This window comes from Suncus etruscus, chromosome 1, assembly GCF_024139225.1.
Source record: "Suncus etruscus isolate mSunEtr1 chromosome 1, mSunEtr1.pri.cur, whole genome shotgun sequence".
Taxonomy (NCBI): domain Eukaryota; kingdom Metazoa; phylum Chordata; class Mammalia; order Eulipotyphla; family Soricidae; genus Suncus; species Suncus etruscus.
This window is the reverse complement of record NC_064848.1, coordinates 105,220,307-105,236,168: the sequence shown is the minus strand read 5'-3', so window position 1 is coordinate 105,236,168 and position 15,862 is coordinate 105,220,307. Positions and strand designations below refer to the sequence as shown.

Below are 15,862 nucleotides of genomic sequence, written 5' to 3'. Positions count from 1 at the left end.
ATTAGTTTTTTCCCCTCATGTTTTATATTTGTGGTACACCTGTCCTATTATTTATATAAGACAATTTAACATATTTATCAGCCATAAAATTTCTCAGATGTTTGAGATTTATTTCCTAAGAGACTACCTAAATATTAAGTTTCAGAATTTCCTTGCTAAAATTTTCTGCTGCTACTTCATCTCCTCTATACTTATTCTCTTCCAATGACTCTAATCTATTTTTAATAAGATTAGCCTCAAAGGCCCACTCATGACCTTAAATTATAGACCCAACAGCACAACTATAGGATCTAAAAAAACAAAGGCTAGTTTTTTCCATAAGATGCTCTTACTATTTACCTTGCTTTTGTTTGTGTTATGTTGCTCTTGAAGGTTGCCTTACCATAGGACTAATTCCCACAAAGTTGGTAATGTCTGGTCTTCAGTGAACAGAAATTTTATTTTTATATTATCGCGATTCTTGCTTCTTTTCTATAATTTTATTGGCATTAGCTTTTATTTCTTCTTCCCATAATATCTATGATTCTTAGAAATCTAGGAAAATTTTTCTTTTAACAATGCTTTTATTTACTATATTAAATATTTTTATGATTGTGCAGGAAAACAAGACATATCTATCCTTTTTACAGAGCACAAGTTAACTGTCTTGTGTGTTTTATTAATTATTGCTTTGGCTGATAACCTTACATTTAGGAATTTCTCTCATCTCATTTTTTGGTCATATATGACTTTGATATTTTCCTCTTGTAATCACTTCCATTGGTACTTGGTGGAATATGATTTCCAACAATTAGCCATTGTATCTGCACCAATTCTTTATTATTTTTTACTTAATATTTTGAAAAATAATACAATCCACATCCAATACAAGGTCTATAACCTCTAGTGATGGTATATGATGTGATATCATCATAATGATATGGTGTGATATCTGATGTGATATCATCATTAAAGAATATTTATTTTAATTTAATTAACCATATTAATTTCAGATTATTCCTTTGCAGATGATTTTTATAACCTTCAGATTATTTTAGTAGATTTTTTCATTGTATTCCTACTTTTCAATAAACCTTATATTATATTAATTTTATTAATTATTTTATTATATTTACATCATACAATATTTTAATTATAAATAAATTATATTAATATTATAATTTTATAAATGATTTTATTTATTAATTTTATTACTACTTTTCAATAAACCTTATATTATGTTAATATAATATGCATATGTTCAATAAACCTTATGTGTATATATATGTTCCACAATCTCCCGCTGCCCTAAACCTTATATTTTTTAAAAAATAAAATATTATACTACAAGTTCAAGAGGCCAACCATACTGGTTCACATACCAGGAGTGAGTTGTTTCTTGAATATAGCAGAAAATGATTTAGCCTCAGAGAGTCACCTAGGTTTCAAAGAAAGTTAGCTCTGGGGTCCAATTAACTAACTAAGGAATACAGCAAGATAAAATATGTCTCATTTCTTATCAATAAAATGAGAATAGTATTGCATACCAAAAAAGCTCCTGTTGGGATTAAATCAGATAACATTTATCCAACATAATTTACTGAGAATGTGTAATAAGGCAGAACTCTTGCCAGACAATGTCTGAAACATTATGATAAGTTATGGATTAAATCTAAGTCCAACTGGCATAGTTCCAGAGGGGATAATGGAGGAGGATAACCATAATAGAGGAGATGTAGATTAGAAAATTGGAAATGTTAATCTTGTTAAAATAAATATTTAACGAAGATATGAGAGCTATAATCTGGCTAATTTCCAATTGTGGTCAACATGTATTCAGTCAGAAATATTTTTATAATATCTGTGAAATCTCAGATTATAGAGCTCAAAATAAAGCTCCATAAATATTATTATTATTTGGTTTTTGGTCCATACCCGGTGATGCTCAGAGGTTACTTCTGGCTATGCACTCAGAAATCGCTCCTGGCTTAGGGGACCATATGGGTTGCTGGAGGATCGAACTGCTGTCCTTCCTCAGCTAGCTTGTGCAAGGCAGACTCCTTACACCCTGCCCCACTGCTCCAGCCCATCCATAAATATTATTAAATAATTTATAAAGTAAAAAAATAATATATAATTATTAACCCTTAAATGATTTTGATTATGATTTTCTGTGAAATTGATGGATCTGAAGAATATTATGCTGAGTAAAATAAGTCAGAAGGAGAGGGATAGACACAGAATAATCTCACTCCTCTGTGGAATATATAAAAAAAATGCTAATAATATCCAGAAACAATAGAGATGAGGGCCAGGAAGACTAGTTCAGGAATTTAGAGTAGGAAGCTTGTCACAAGTAGTAGAGCAGTACAGTTAGAATAGCGAAGGGACCACTAAGACAACAACAGTTAGAACTGATCACGCTGGCCAATAATTCCATACTCAATCGATATAAAGTAATAGGTATGGTACCTCTTCATTAGCAATAAAGCAAATTACATTGTCTACTAGGAAAAATAGGGAAAGAGAGAAAAAGAGGGAGAGAGGCATGAAATGCTGTCCCAAAGACAGGCAGAAAGAGGGTGGAAAAGAATTTGGGGCATTTGTGACAGGAAATGTACACTGATGAAGAATGGTGTACATTGTAAGATTGATTTAATCAAAAACAGAATTTTATTTTTGGTGTTTAAATTTTTATATGATAATGCTTTCCTAATTGACAATATTTTATAGTGTCAAAAATAATTTCACAGTTTTCCAGACAAGTGAAAATTGGGATGGTCATGGACCTTTTTGAAGGTTATAGGAATTTTCACAATGACTAAAAGAACTTAGCAAGACATTTCACATTCTATTGCTCATTTCACATATAACAAAACAAATTTATTATAAGGTCTACAAGTCTGGAACAATTAATCCGATGGGATGGATAAGGAATGTTGAGATTCCAAGCCCTCCTCCAGGACATCATCTTTCTACCTCTGTATGTCCACCATTTTGGAAGCCCATTAAGCCAATTTATTTAGGAAGACTGTCCTCAGAAATGAAGTAACAATCACCTAAACCTACTCCAGTGGCTCAGGGAGTCAAAAGTGTGACTTTAAATTTGCTGGACAAGAAATTTAAGTCATGGGCTAACTTCCAGGACCAAAAACAATTAAAATAAAGACCTAATAATTTGACTATGATCAATTGTGGACTCCTCTCCAGCCCTATTCTCTTCAGAAATTGAGGGTAGAGGATAGAGAAGAAAGTTTTCTTCTTTTATTCAAAATTTGGCCTTTTTGGTGATCAGACTGTTATGTGAAAGCTGTTTAGAAACTGCTACTAGTCATTTATTTTGGATGTTCCTATTTATTTTGAAGAGTTCATATAACTTAGTAACTTCTAAGGGTATATAATAGCTATGTTTCAGAAACTACCAGTACCACCACATAGGCACAGATACATACAAACACAGACCTAAAAATGACATATTTGTGTCACTACTATTGTTAGAACAGGTTCATAATTGCACACAGACTTTTTCTCACTTTGAATTACAGAAAATAAAAATATATATTAATCAGCTAAATAACAGATAAAAATTTATTGGTAGTACCAACTCAGGCAAATGTGGAAGACTGAATTTTCATAAATGTTTGAATGATTTTTCATATATAACCTGTTCTTAAAAAATAATAAATTTCTTTGTCCCCCCCCCTTTCTAATTGTGGGTAATATTTTGTGTTTCTCAGAAATTATTCTTTGTTCTGCTCTCAGGAATCACTGTTTGAGAGATCAAATGTAGTGTCAGGGATAAAACTTGGGTTGGCCTAGTTCAAGAAAAGTGCTGTTTGTACTATCTACCTGCTGTGCCTTTGGACCTTACAATATGGTTTTAAAATTATTTTTATGAAAAGATTTCTTTTTCCTACATTCTTTCTACCAAAAAGATTCTCTGCAATAGTGATGCTGCTCAATAGAACTTTTGACTATCTAAACTTAATTAGCCTTTTCTTTTGATAACTGTGTATCCAATTCAAAAAAGAAAAACAAAGAAACAATTTTCTCAAATTGTAATGTAGAAATTAATAAAAAAAACTTTTTTGAATGAGTAAATCTCCTGAAAAAATAAATGATAAAAGTTAACAAAAATTGCTAAGGGAACATGAAATGGTTAAGGGTATTAGAGCAATTATGCAATTGTTAATAAAAAGCACTTAGAAGTCTTGGGAAGGGGTTATTCACATCCCAGTGATGCTCAGGGATTGATTACTCCTGCTCTGCACTTAGAAATTACTCTGGTACTACTTAGGGCACGGGTCTTCAAACTCGCGGCCCTCTGTACAACATTTTGTGGCCTCCGACCGACCTTCAAATATCGCAGTATTCGCGATTCGCTTACCGAATAATCGCAATAAAAATCGCATTAGTAAGAAAAAAATCGCATTAAACATTCTCATACCCCGAGCTGTTTCGTTCGGGGTATGCAAATGTTTAATGCTATATTTTGCGATTTTTTTTCTTACTAGTGCGATTTTTATTGCGAATATTTGGTAAGTGAAATGCTTTATGTGGCCCTGCCTCACCCCGACTTTGCCTCCTGCGGCCCCCAGGTAAATTGAGCTTGAAACCCCTGACTTAGGGGATCATTTTCAATGCTGGGGATAAAACTAAGGTTGGCTGCTTGCAAAGCAAGTACCCTACACTCTGTACTATTGCTCTGTCCTTTCCTTTAAAGTCTTTAAGCAATTCTTTGTGGGTATATCTTGGTGGATGAGCCTTATTCTAGCAAAAGAACTGTAACTGCTACAGAAAAGCAATCTAGGCTGTAATGTATTAAGTAAGTAACCAATATGAAAGTAAATGAAATCAGTGAGGGTATAGACAGGGAATATACCATGATAAAATTTAATCTTATGCTCTGATTAAAAATGGAAAAGTTTTGAAGAAAACCCATAAAGAGGAATTATATTTAGCATGCTTATTTGGCAAGTATGTTGAAATTACAGTTAGGCAGGAGAAATTAGGAAAAAATAATATTTTGAAAATTATTGTTGCAATTCAAAGAATAGATGATTGTGCTTTTCATCAAACGGTAGTGGAGCTAGTGAGAAATGGTTATGTTTTAATATATTTTAAAAAGTATAATTGTGAAGTTTTGATTACATTGTGTGACCATTGTAACTTAAAGAGAAGAATCAGAAAATATTTCAAATTTTCTTTATCTCTTAACAAATAGAAGCATATTTAATCAAATTATGAGTTAAAAAGCTGTAGGAAAAATAATATTTTTAGTAATAAAGTTAGTACCTTTTTACATAGATGTAAGCATCCAATTAAATACTAAAATGGGAATTGAAATCATAAGAGATTGAAAGTTATCAATATATAATGATGGTAAAACCCAAGAGATAATATCACTTTTTTATGTTGTGTTGTTATAACGATAATATAGAAGACCCAGTCAAAATTTTGTATACATTGGAGGGAGAGAAAAGAAATCTAGATTCATGACTTTATAAATGGAAAGGAATAAGATTTAACATAGAAACAAAGGGTTTTTATTTTAGATTGGAAGATACATATTACTTATGTTAATAGAATAAGGATATAACATAATAATAAAAAGGTTTAAAAATGGTTGAATTTGAAGTGAAGATTTTTTAATCTTTATCCTTAATCTGCAGTTTTAGTGATGAAAGATCAGCACCTGAGAATGTGAGCAGAAAGAAAGGTTGTGACATGAAGCCAGAGAAATAGTATAGCAGGTCAGGTGTCTGCCTTGAATATTATATACTAGGTTCTATTTCTCATTCCACCTATTGTCCCATAAACACTGACAGAGGTGTTTCCTGAGCAGAGAACCAGAAATAAGACCTAAGTACAATTAGTTATGGCCCCAAAACAAAATGAAATGAGGGACAGTTAAGGAAGTGAAGATATAAAACACGTTAAATTTGAGCTTGGAAATATTTGAGGTTAGTCTTACAAATTAATAAATAAGTAATTAAAAACTGTGGTATACAGAGTTATTGATAATTAAGTTTTAGATATATAATATTTCAACACCTTTCTCACCAATTTCAATCCCCATCACCAGAGCATCCATACATCATCTCCCACTCCCCTTGTCTGCCATTTGGCTATCACATTAAAATTTGGTGGCTTCAGCTTAGACTCATGTTTGCATGTTGTTGAATCTGTGCTTTGGATGTACAGCTATAAGTGTTCTAATATTAAAGTGTGTTTCTTCACTATTGTGTACTTTTCTACAATCGTGTTTATTTGTGCAAATATAGGTGTAGAGGGGAAATTATAATTAACCAGGCTTGTAATTTTTATATTAAAATAGTATAAAAATCTAGATAAATCATAAAAAGTGATGGAAACTGATAATACTACATTGTCACTGTAGTATTATAAAGGAGTTGTTTTTCAGAGAAATGAAAGAAGCTGGTAATCTCAAACTCAGAATGCTTAGAAAGGATACCCTTGAAAATGATGTTGCTACTAGTAGTAGACATCTTGGTTATTACTATTAAAATAGGTTGTTAAAGTTTAATAGATGATTCCTCTTGAAGATAAATGGTGAAGGAATTCAGTACTGAGAAGAATAAAAATGTAGTTTATATATGAACATTAAAAATCAACAAGGATGTATTCTGATATTAGTGTAATCTATGTATACGTAATATATAGTATATATACATATACATATATAATTTATAGTCAACATTCTTCCAGAGAAACAAACCAACATGTTCCCTCACTCTTAAACAGGTTCTGGCATTAATATCTCTATATGTTTATGAACTAACATTCTACAGAGCATATGCAAATCTATTTTTTTCATTCCTCCAAATTCTTTTTTTTTTTTTGCTCCTTTGGAAGAGACTTCACTCCTACTAGCTTATATTAGTAAAATATGTATTTTTATTCCCTTAATTTTCCAGTTTAGTGTATTTCAGATATAAGTCTAATATATATATATATATATATATATATATACTTGTAAGTCTAGTATATTTTTAACTGGTTGTCACATAAGAAAAACTTACTGCTTCCTAGAACTATTTCTCTATTTAACTGACCTGTCATTTGTCCCAGTCACATTTTTTTCCTGAAATATAATTATTTTCTTCATAACTATCTCCAGTGAGATTTCCCAACATATTGTAAAGGAATTTAATTCCTTATTAGAGTTCTTGATTCACATAGATTTAAGTAAGTTCTCACCTTACTTGGAGGTCCAGGGATATATTTAATGGTTTTGTATCATCACAGTCTTATCCTAGTAATAAAATATGATCCAGGAACAGCCGGTTAAGCAAGTTAGCTTCCTGTAACATATGTCAACATTTCTAGGAACATAAATCTACAGTCATTTGTAACAGATATTCTTTTTGCTAGCACCAGTTGTGATTGAGAAGTAAAATGAGAATGAATAATCTAAAAGGTAAGAAAAATAATTGCATTATGTTTGATTTATTCTCAAATTGAATTTTAAGTTCTATTTCCAATTACTGTTTTCATTTTTTTCCCTCAGGATTAAGAGTGAAGACTTCAAAGCCAGAGTGATAGCACAGCAGGTAGAAGGTTTGTCTTGTAGGTGGCTGACCCAACAGAGACTTGGGTTAGATACCAGGCATCCTAGATGCTCCACCAAGCCTTATTGGAGCGATTTGAGTGCAGAGCCATGAGTTACCCCTGAGCAATTCCAGGTGTGGCCCCAAAATTAAAAACAAAGCAGAGTGAAGATCTCTACTACATGAACATCATAGTATTTACTTTCATAAACATAAATATAGTATAAGATATATTTGTTATACATAGCATTTTATTATATATTTGCATGGCATATATACATATAGGCACACATGTATATTATGTATGGCTACCATAGATTGTGTACATATGTGCTAAAGCTTTCATAAAAATACAAAAACAACTAAGTGGTTTAAACAGCATAAGTAAAATTTTTCTTGGTAGTGAAGATAAGCATTTTAAGATCAGATAACGGCAATTTTGACTTGTCAAGAGACCTCTTTATGTGCTCTCTTTGGCAGCAATATATACTAAAATTCGAACGATACAGAGAAGATTAGAATGACCCCTGCTCAAGGATGACACGCAAATTAGTGAAACATTCCATATTTTTTTAAAGAAAAAGAGAGACCTCTTTATTTTGTTCGCAAAAACACATTTCAACATGTGACTTGACTTGATGTTTTTATGGTGAGCATTCATCTTGGAGGGTGGAAGGAGTTGAGTCATACCTTGCGGCGCTCAGGGGTTATTCATGGCTCTGTGCTCAGAAATCACTCCTGGCAAGTTCAGGGACCATATGGGATGCCGACATTCGAACCACCATCTGTCCTGAATTGGCTGTATACAAGGCAAACGCCCTACTTCTGCTATCTCTCTGGGCGCTTGAGCATACATCCTTGATCGATCTAGTTTTTTTTCTCTCTGTTTTTCCTTGTCTCTCAGTCTCTCTCTTTCATCCCAATGAAGGTACAAATCACATTAGTTAGGTATCCACTCTTATGAGTTGAATTAATTTTTTAAATCACATTTTGTGAAAATTTTAATGTATAACTTTCTTAAAATGAATTTTATTGTGATCAAAGTGAATTACAAGTCTTTCACAGTAATATTTAAGGTATTTAGAAACTTTGATTTAGGGCCATTCCCTCCACCCCTGTTCCCAGCATGCATCCCATATTCAATTAATTTTAATTATCCCTTCAAAGGTCCTATCTCTAAATAAAAGCTCATTAAGGTTTAGTACATCAACATATAAAATTTAAGTGTGACATAGAGGTTCTCTGAAGCAAATATTTTGCCAAAAAAAAATGTGCAGTTTGATGCAAGGGACCTGGGATGTGGTGCTCTGCAAGCAATGTGGTGCTAGAGATGATTTGGAACACTCTGGTTGTATTTGAAAGCTTTCTTGGCCACATTCTGCAATGCTGGATTACACAGTGATTATTACAATGATGCTTAGGGGACCATATGGTATTGGGAATTAAATGATGTTTATCAACATGTAAAGCACTAATCTTAACCCTATAATTTTTCAGTTTTTATACCAAAAATTTAATAATTAAAATCCTTGGTAAATTCAATTACTATGACTTTGACTACAGGTGTATTCTATATAGTGACTATAAGATAATAGTATTTTATTTAGGGGCTGGAGCGGTGGTGCTAGAGGTAAGGCATATGCCTTGCAAGCGCTAGCCTAGGATAGACCACAGTTTGACTCCCTGGTGTCCCATATAGTCCCTCCAAGCCAGAAGCAATTTCTGAGCCAGAAGTAACCACTGAATGTAAACAGGTGTGGCCCCAAAACAAAACAAAACAAAATAATAGTATTTTATTTAAAAACAGTATATCAATTTACGTTTAAAATATTCATAAAATGCACATGAGAATGTCTAATATCAATATAATTCTAGAAAGATGATACAGTGATTTCTACAATTTGACACATAAATATTATAATTAATAATAAATATTCTAGTTCAGAATGACTTTTTTAAAAGTGAATTTAGATCTAGGAATTTAAAAAATGAAAACAAATTTCCCTATTGACAAGTTAATAACCTGTATATATTTTTTATTTTAATGTTTATCTTTGATTAAACATGTTAGTAGAGAGTAATGTATGTATTTTATGTATATTAGTAGAGTAGTTAAAATTTTATAAGCATGTAATCTCTATTGTCAATACAAACAATATTTGAGCTTTTCATTTTAGCTTGTCATAACCATAAAATGAATAATTTTTGTTTATATATCTAAAACAAAACACATGACATCAATATAGTATCAAATCAAAGCATATATTTAGATATTTGATTTTTATTTGACTTAAACATATGGTAAGGAAAATCTGGAGTGTATCATGCAAAAGAATAAAATTATTACCACTACTTCACACTATGTAAATCGTTTAAGTCAACATAATTTAAACATTATTATTGGACCTGAAATTATAAAATAAATTGAAGAAAATTTATGTAAAGAACTCCATGACATGACAATAAATTTTGGAGGGATTTTAATTCATTGTTGAAGAAAACAAAAGAAAAACTAAACTAAAATGTGGCACATCAAACTGAAAAGACATCTACTAAAAAAGAAATAACCACTAAAACAAAATACAACCTATTAAGGAGCTAAAAATTCACATACTATGATTTTGACAAAAATTAAATATCTAAGGTGTATTTAAAAAACACAAAAATTAATAAAAAAATTAAAAACTCCATTAAAAATGTGGAGAAGGGTTGGCATAGACAAATGTACAAATGTTGCATAGTACAAATGTTAAGGCATTTGCCTCGAATAAGCTGCCTCATAATACAATCCATAGGACCACATGTGGTTCACTGAACATCATCAGGAGATTTGAACAGGTACCTTATCAATAGAAAGAGTCTGATAGCCTACAGGCACATGAAAACTACTTACATTTTCATATTTTCAGGCAAATGTTAAAATGAAATGAGTTTTCTTACATCTGTGAAAATAGCCTTTTCAAAATGAACATAAACAAAACTGGCAAAAGTTTGGAGAAAATGAAATACACACATACTTTTGACAAGAATGTAAATAGTATAAATAACTCGGGGACCAAATATTGTTAGTTTTAATATCCATTTTTTAAAAAAGAAACTCTTTAGTCTAGTGGTGTTTCCCATCAAATTTAAGTGTGGTTTAAATATGATTTAAATTTTTTTATTGTATCTTACACATAATTCAAATTTTTATATTTACACACTTTGAGTGCCCTACCAACTTACTTGCTTTGCTGAGTATGTGTATGCATGTGAGTATCAACATTCTCTTGATTATTGTTCTTTAGCAATATTTAATAATTGGTTAATGTTTTATAATTAGTGTACAGTGCTAAATTGAAATTAAATCAATAAACTAATTTATCTGATTAATTTATTATAAATATACTCATGTAGCCTTAATTTTCGAGGTAATAGCTTGGATGTTCCAGGTTTCCAATGATAAAGATACCAGTAAGGATAAATGGGGAATGTCATATCGTCATTATTTAATGTGCAAACTGTTACAATTAGTTTGTAAATACAGTCATAAGATGCAGTTTAAAACATCTCATTTGGTTAAATAACAAAATACATTTTGCTTGATATTTAATTCAATGTATGTTATACGTACATGTATATGATGGAAAAATCGAAAAAAATATAAAAAGATCAGTTTTAGTATGAAAGGATAAAAGAAACACTTTTCCTTTCCCATACAGAGCAGCTGTCATGTCAGAGACAATTTGCTCTGGTGGGGAATTTGATGATGGCTTTAAAAACCTTGAAGTTTCGAAAGCAATTTAAATATGATCTTTAATGACTTTGGAGTGGATTAGCCCTTGACCTTTCTGTTCCTGTGGTATTTTTTCTCCCCGTCTAGTTTTGACACATGTAACAGAAAATTGTGCTCTTCAGATCACTTTGAAACTTCCAATTATGTCAAGAGGCTTAACTTGATTTTTGATTGATTTGTAGTGGTAAAAGCTGATCTCTGGAGGGGGTTACAAATGCAAATCAGTGCTCTTTAGGATGCTATTAATAACTCTAATTCTGGTGGCCTAGAAGAGACATTTAAAATAATAAGTCTGTGTTATGATTTATTCTTATGTAATTTGGGGGAAAAAACAATTGATTCCCCAAAGAGTACAAATAATAATGTTATTTGATATGAGCATTATTGTGTCAGCTCTTCCTATCATTGCCTATTTACTTTTAAGGTCTTTTCAATTCTTTTTTTTTTAATCATAGTATCATATATTTCAAGACAAACTACTTGCAATTTTGATAAATGAGATTATAAAATAAAGTGTGCACTATCCAAAACTAAAAATGTAAATGACATTAATACTTAAGTCATGAACAAATACATGATATGAAAAGCAACTAGTATTTAAAATGCAACTTAAAGAGAAATAAAGAAAAATAGAAAGTAAAATGAGACATGGAAATGTAGAAAATATTAATAAAGTAGTAGAAGGATGCAAAGATTTTGTCTTCAATCTAAAATAATCTTTTGTTGACACTTTTACAAGGATAAAAAGCAAGAGGTAAGCCAATAATTGAAGAGAAACTTGTTATGGACTTAGAGAGAAGAATTAGAAGTAAACATGATAGATGGTCGAAGATGAAGGGAAGAATCCAGAGAAAAATCTCCTTGAACTGTAGTTACTGAATGGCAAAGCAGAAAAAAGACAAAACCTTGCATTTCTCTTACTTGCAATGAGGTATTATAAAATGGAGTCTTATTTTTAATTATTTTAAACTGCTTATCTAGTTAAAGCTAAATGTTAAGGGAATAAATTCACTGAAATACACTAAAATTAATCTTATTTGACAGAGATAAAAATGGACTCATCTTTGGTGAAAGAAGAAAAGCAGTAATGATTCCGCATGAAGACAGGATCTTGTTAACAAAGAGCTCATGGTCTTAATCACATTGTCATGTTGCCTCATAACAAATGATTTTAGTGAAATTCCTCATTATTTAATCAAGAGGTTGTATTGGTGCTCATAAAAGCCTATTTGTATAATTTGTTTATATAGGGTAGATATATTCATTTTTTCAGGTGGAAAGCAATTTTAGGGGAGCCCTGGAGATAATTCCTAGTAATCTTTGATTAATAGGCCATCTGATCAGTACAAGCATCTGAGGATACTGTGTTACTGCTCAAGTCCTGCTGTGCCTGGGACTGTCAGAGCTAACACAGCAGTGCAAAGGAGTCTCATGGCCACATCCGGGATGGTCTGAAGTCTCTAGAGATAAATTCTACTTAGGAAGTATGTGGTACCAGGTTGAGTGCAGGCCTTGCTGGCCCCATAATATTTATTCATTGCTTTTATTTTGGGGATTACTACAGAACCCCCTATATATTCCCAAATATACTATGTACATCATATATATATATATATATTCCTAAAGAACTATGTATATTCTTTGCTTTTCATTTTGGAGATTTTGAAAGAACTGAAGAAGAAAGACATTTACTATATTGAGGTTTTTACTTTTTTCTGGCCTTTTATTCTGGATAGTAGTCACAAGACTTACTCCTTAAGGCCAACTTACTCCTGGTTCTGTGCTCAGGGATCATATCTGGCAATTCTGGGGAGTTCATGATGTGCTCATGAATTGATCTTGGTTGACAGCATATAAAACTGAGCTTACACTCCCGTACTATCTCATTGGCCCAAGTTCTTTTGAAGAATAACTATTTGATTTTAAAGTTTTGAGGAAAGAAATTGAATAATAAATAAAAACCCACAAGGAATGGATGAAACTATGCGGTTAGAAGGGCATTTGCCTTGAATGTGACAGACCTGGTTTGATCCCTGACATCCCATATGGTCCCCATGAGCACCACCAGGATGAACTACTGAGCATAGAGCAAGAGTAAGCCCAGAGCACTGCTGGGAATGCCCTCCGCAAAGGCATATCTTCAGAACATCCATAAATTTATTTAAATTGAATTTTGTATTTTGTTACATCAGTATTATGAAGATAGTATCTACTTTACCTCTTCAATGATGTAACCAAGGAGGAATAAATGAGTTGTCCAAATGCATCTTAAATCATGTTGATAATACATTTAATCAATACATGTTTTGATGGCTCAAAGACATCATTTAAATACAAGTAACAAAGAGCTAAAGAAAAAATGTGTTGCAATTAAAGGTGATCTATATATATCATCAAAATTATTACAGTGTTTTACATTTCTGGACACATAGTTATTTGACCATTTTAAACATTTTATTTTGTTATAATTTATCATTTGGATCATGTAAGTATACCAAACTACCTTCTACATTTAATATTTATGACACTATTAAAATAATTAAAACATTGTCTTTGCAATTCAAATCTATAACTCTTGCACTGTGTTCTCTGAGAATTTAGTTGATAAAATATTTATATTTAGCATTAAATATTTATTGCGCAAAATCTGAAACAAAGTTCAATGAATAGCTCTCACAGATTTGTTTTATACAGGAACTTTTCAAACAAATGTTTAATAAAAATAAATACCTCAAAAAAAATCAGATATAAAATTATCTAAAATCGAGGCTGGAGAGATAGCATGCACAGTGGTAAAGCATTTGCCTTACACACAGCCAACACAGGACTGACAGTAGCTTGATTCCCCGCATCCATTTGGTCCCTGATCCTGCCAGAGCGATTTATGAGCACAGAGCCAGGAGTAACGCCTGAGCACCACCAGATGTAACCCCAATTTAAAAAAAAAGTACCCAAAGATCTCTTTTTATTGGATAGTAGTTTAAAATTTCAAATTTCTCTTCATTTTATAGTTTTGGCCTTGTATCCATAAGTATTCATTACTATTTTCTGTCTCCTCAATTCCATATTTTTCCTACATTTCTTTAGAAATTAAGAATATTTCAAAATTGTAATTTCAGTAGAAAACTTATAGCCTAAAGCACAAAATTAATGTGAATTATTATAAAATAGGATATTACATTTTTATAGAACTAGGAAAGGATATTATATGATTTTGTGCTTTATTCCCAAATGCCTGGTCTGAGGTAAATATTCCTGAAAACATTAAGCAATACATGAAATTTTTGCTTAGCTTTTCAATAGTTTAGATTTGTTGGGTATTTCCAATGTTGTCACTTTAGTGATAAAGCTAAGAGATAAAAAATAAGAACCAAATTGCTTTGGTGGCCTTTATATTGATTTCAATATCACTGCACACTTTCCTAATAGATTGAATTTTCTTGCTTTAGTAAAGCATTGGGTGCTTCTTTACATTAAAAAATTTATTTAAAGTAAATTCATCACATAATTTGATCATAATACATTTCCAGATAAGTGAAAGTAAGTATGGAAAACTAGAAAAAAGAAAACAAAATAAAAAGAAAGAGAAGAATGAAAGTTAAAAAAAGAAATAAAAGGGGCCGGCGAGGTGGCGCTAGAAGTAAGGTGTCTGCCTTGCAAGCGCTAGCCAAGGAAGGACCGTGGTTCGATCCCCTGAGGTCCCATATGGTTCCTCCAAGCCAGGGGCAATTTCTGAGCAATTAGCCAGGAGTAACCCCTGAGCATCAAACTAGTGTGGCCAAAAAACCCCAAAAAATATAAAATAAAAATAAAGAAAGAAAGAAATCAAAAAGTATAGTAGGAAGCACAATTGTGAAAATTACAGTATCCACAATGAAGTCATGGAGTCAACGGTGGAAATTTAGACCGCTTTTGTTATTGGTTGTTCGTTCTGTTAAATTGGTGTGTTCCTATAGGGATGACAGAATTAAACAAATTCAGTTGACCAAAAATTCACAGCTCTATTATTAAAACTACAAATTTGAGTAGTATGTACCTGCTGGCCAGAGCTCTTAGAAGAAGGAAGAAATTAGGGAGGGTGCCCGTACTTGCTCCAAAAAGCCCGGGTGATATTATTCCTAGAACTGGTATAACCAAAGTTTGGTTAGATTGGTGTCCCCAATGGAGGGTCAGCAATGAGACAGGACCAACAGGAAAGTGGTGATTGTGGATGATGGAGGAGGCAGCACGTGCGGAATTGGCCCATCCTCTTCTCCTGAGATGAGTACCTCTATTCAGTATGGGCTGGTGTACCCATGAGCTATCATGTCTCAGTTTATGTCTCCTTAGAGAAGAAAGTTTTTATAGAGCTAACCTGGTTTGAACATGGCAACTGTGTTTGTCGGAGTGAGTATAGCTGGCAGGCTTCCTGGAAGAAGGGAGATATGGAGTGGCTGGGAGGATGTTTACACTCATTCCAAAAAGCTTTGGTGATATTAGCCCCAGAACTGGCATATCTGCAGTTTGGTCAAATCGGTGTTTCTGCAGATATCACACT

At 32.1% G+C, this 15,862-nt stretch overlaps 1 non-coding gene across 1 annotated transcript; it reads left to right on the top strand.

The window, feature by feature from the left end:
* The first annotated feature begins 8,014 nt into the window (after positions 1-8,014).
* On the top strand, positions 8,015-8,122 carry LOC126027176 (U6 spliceosomal RNA). The gene has a single exon (XR_007502218.1). It is a non-coding gene; the product is annotated as a U6 spliceosomal RNA (small nuclear RNA).
* The last annotated feature ends 7,740 nt before the right edge of the window (positions 8,123-15,862 follow it).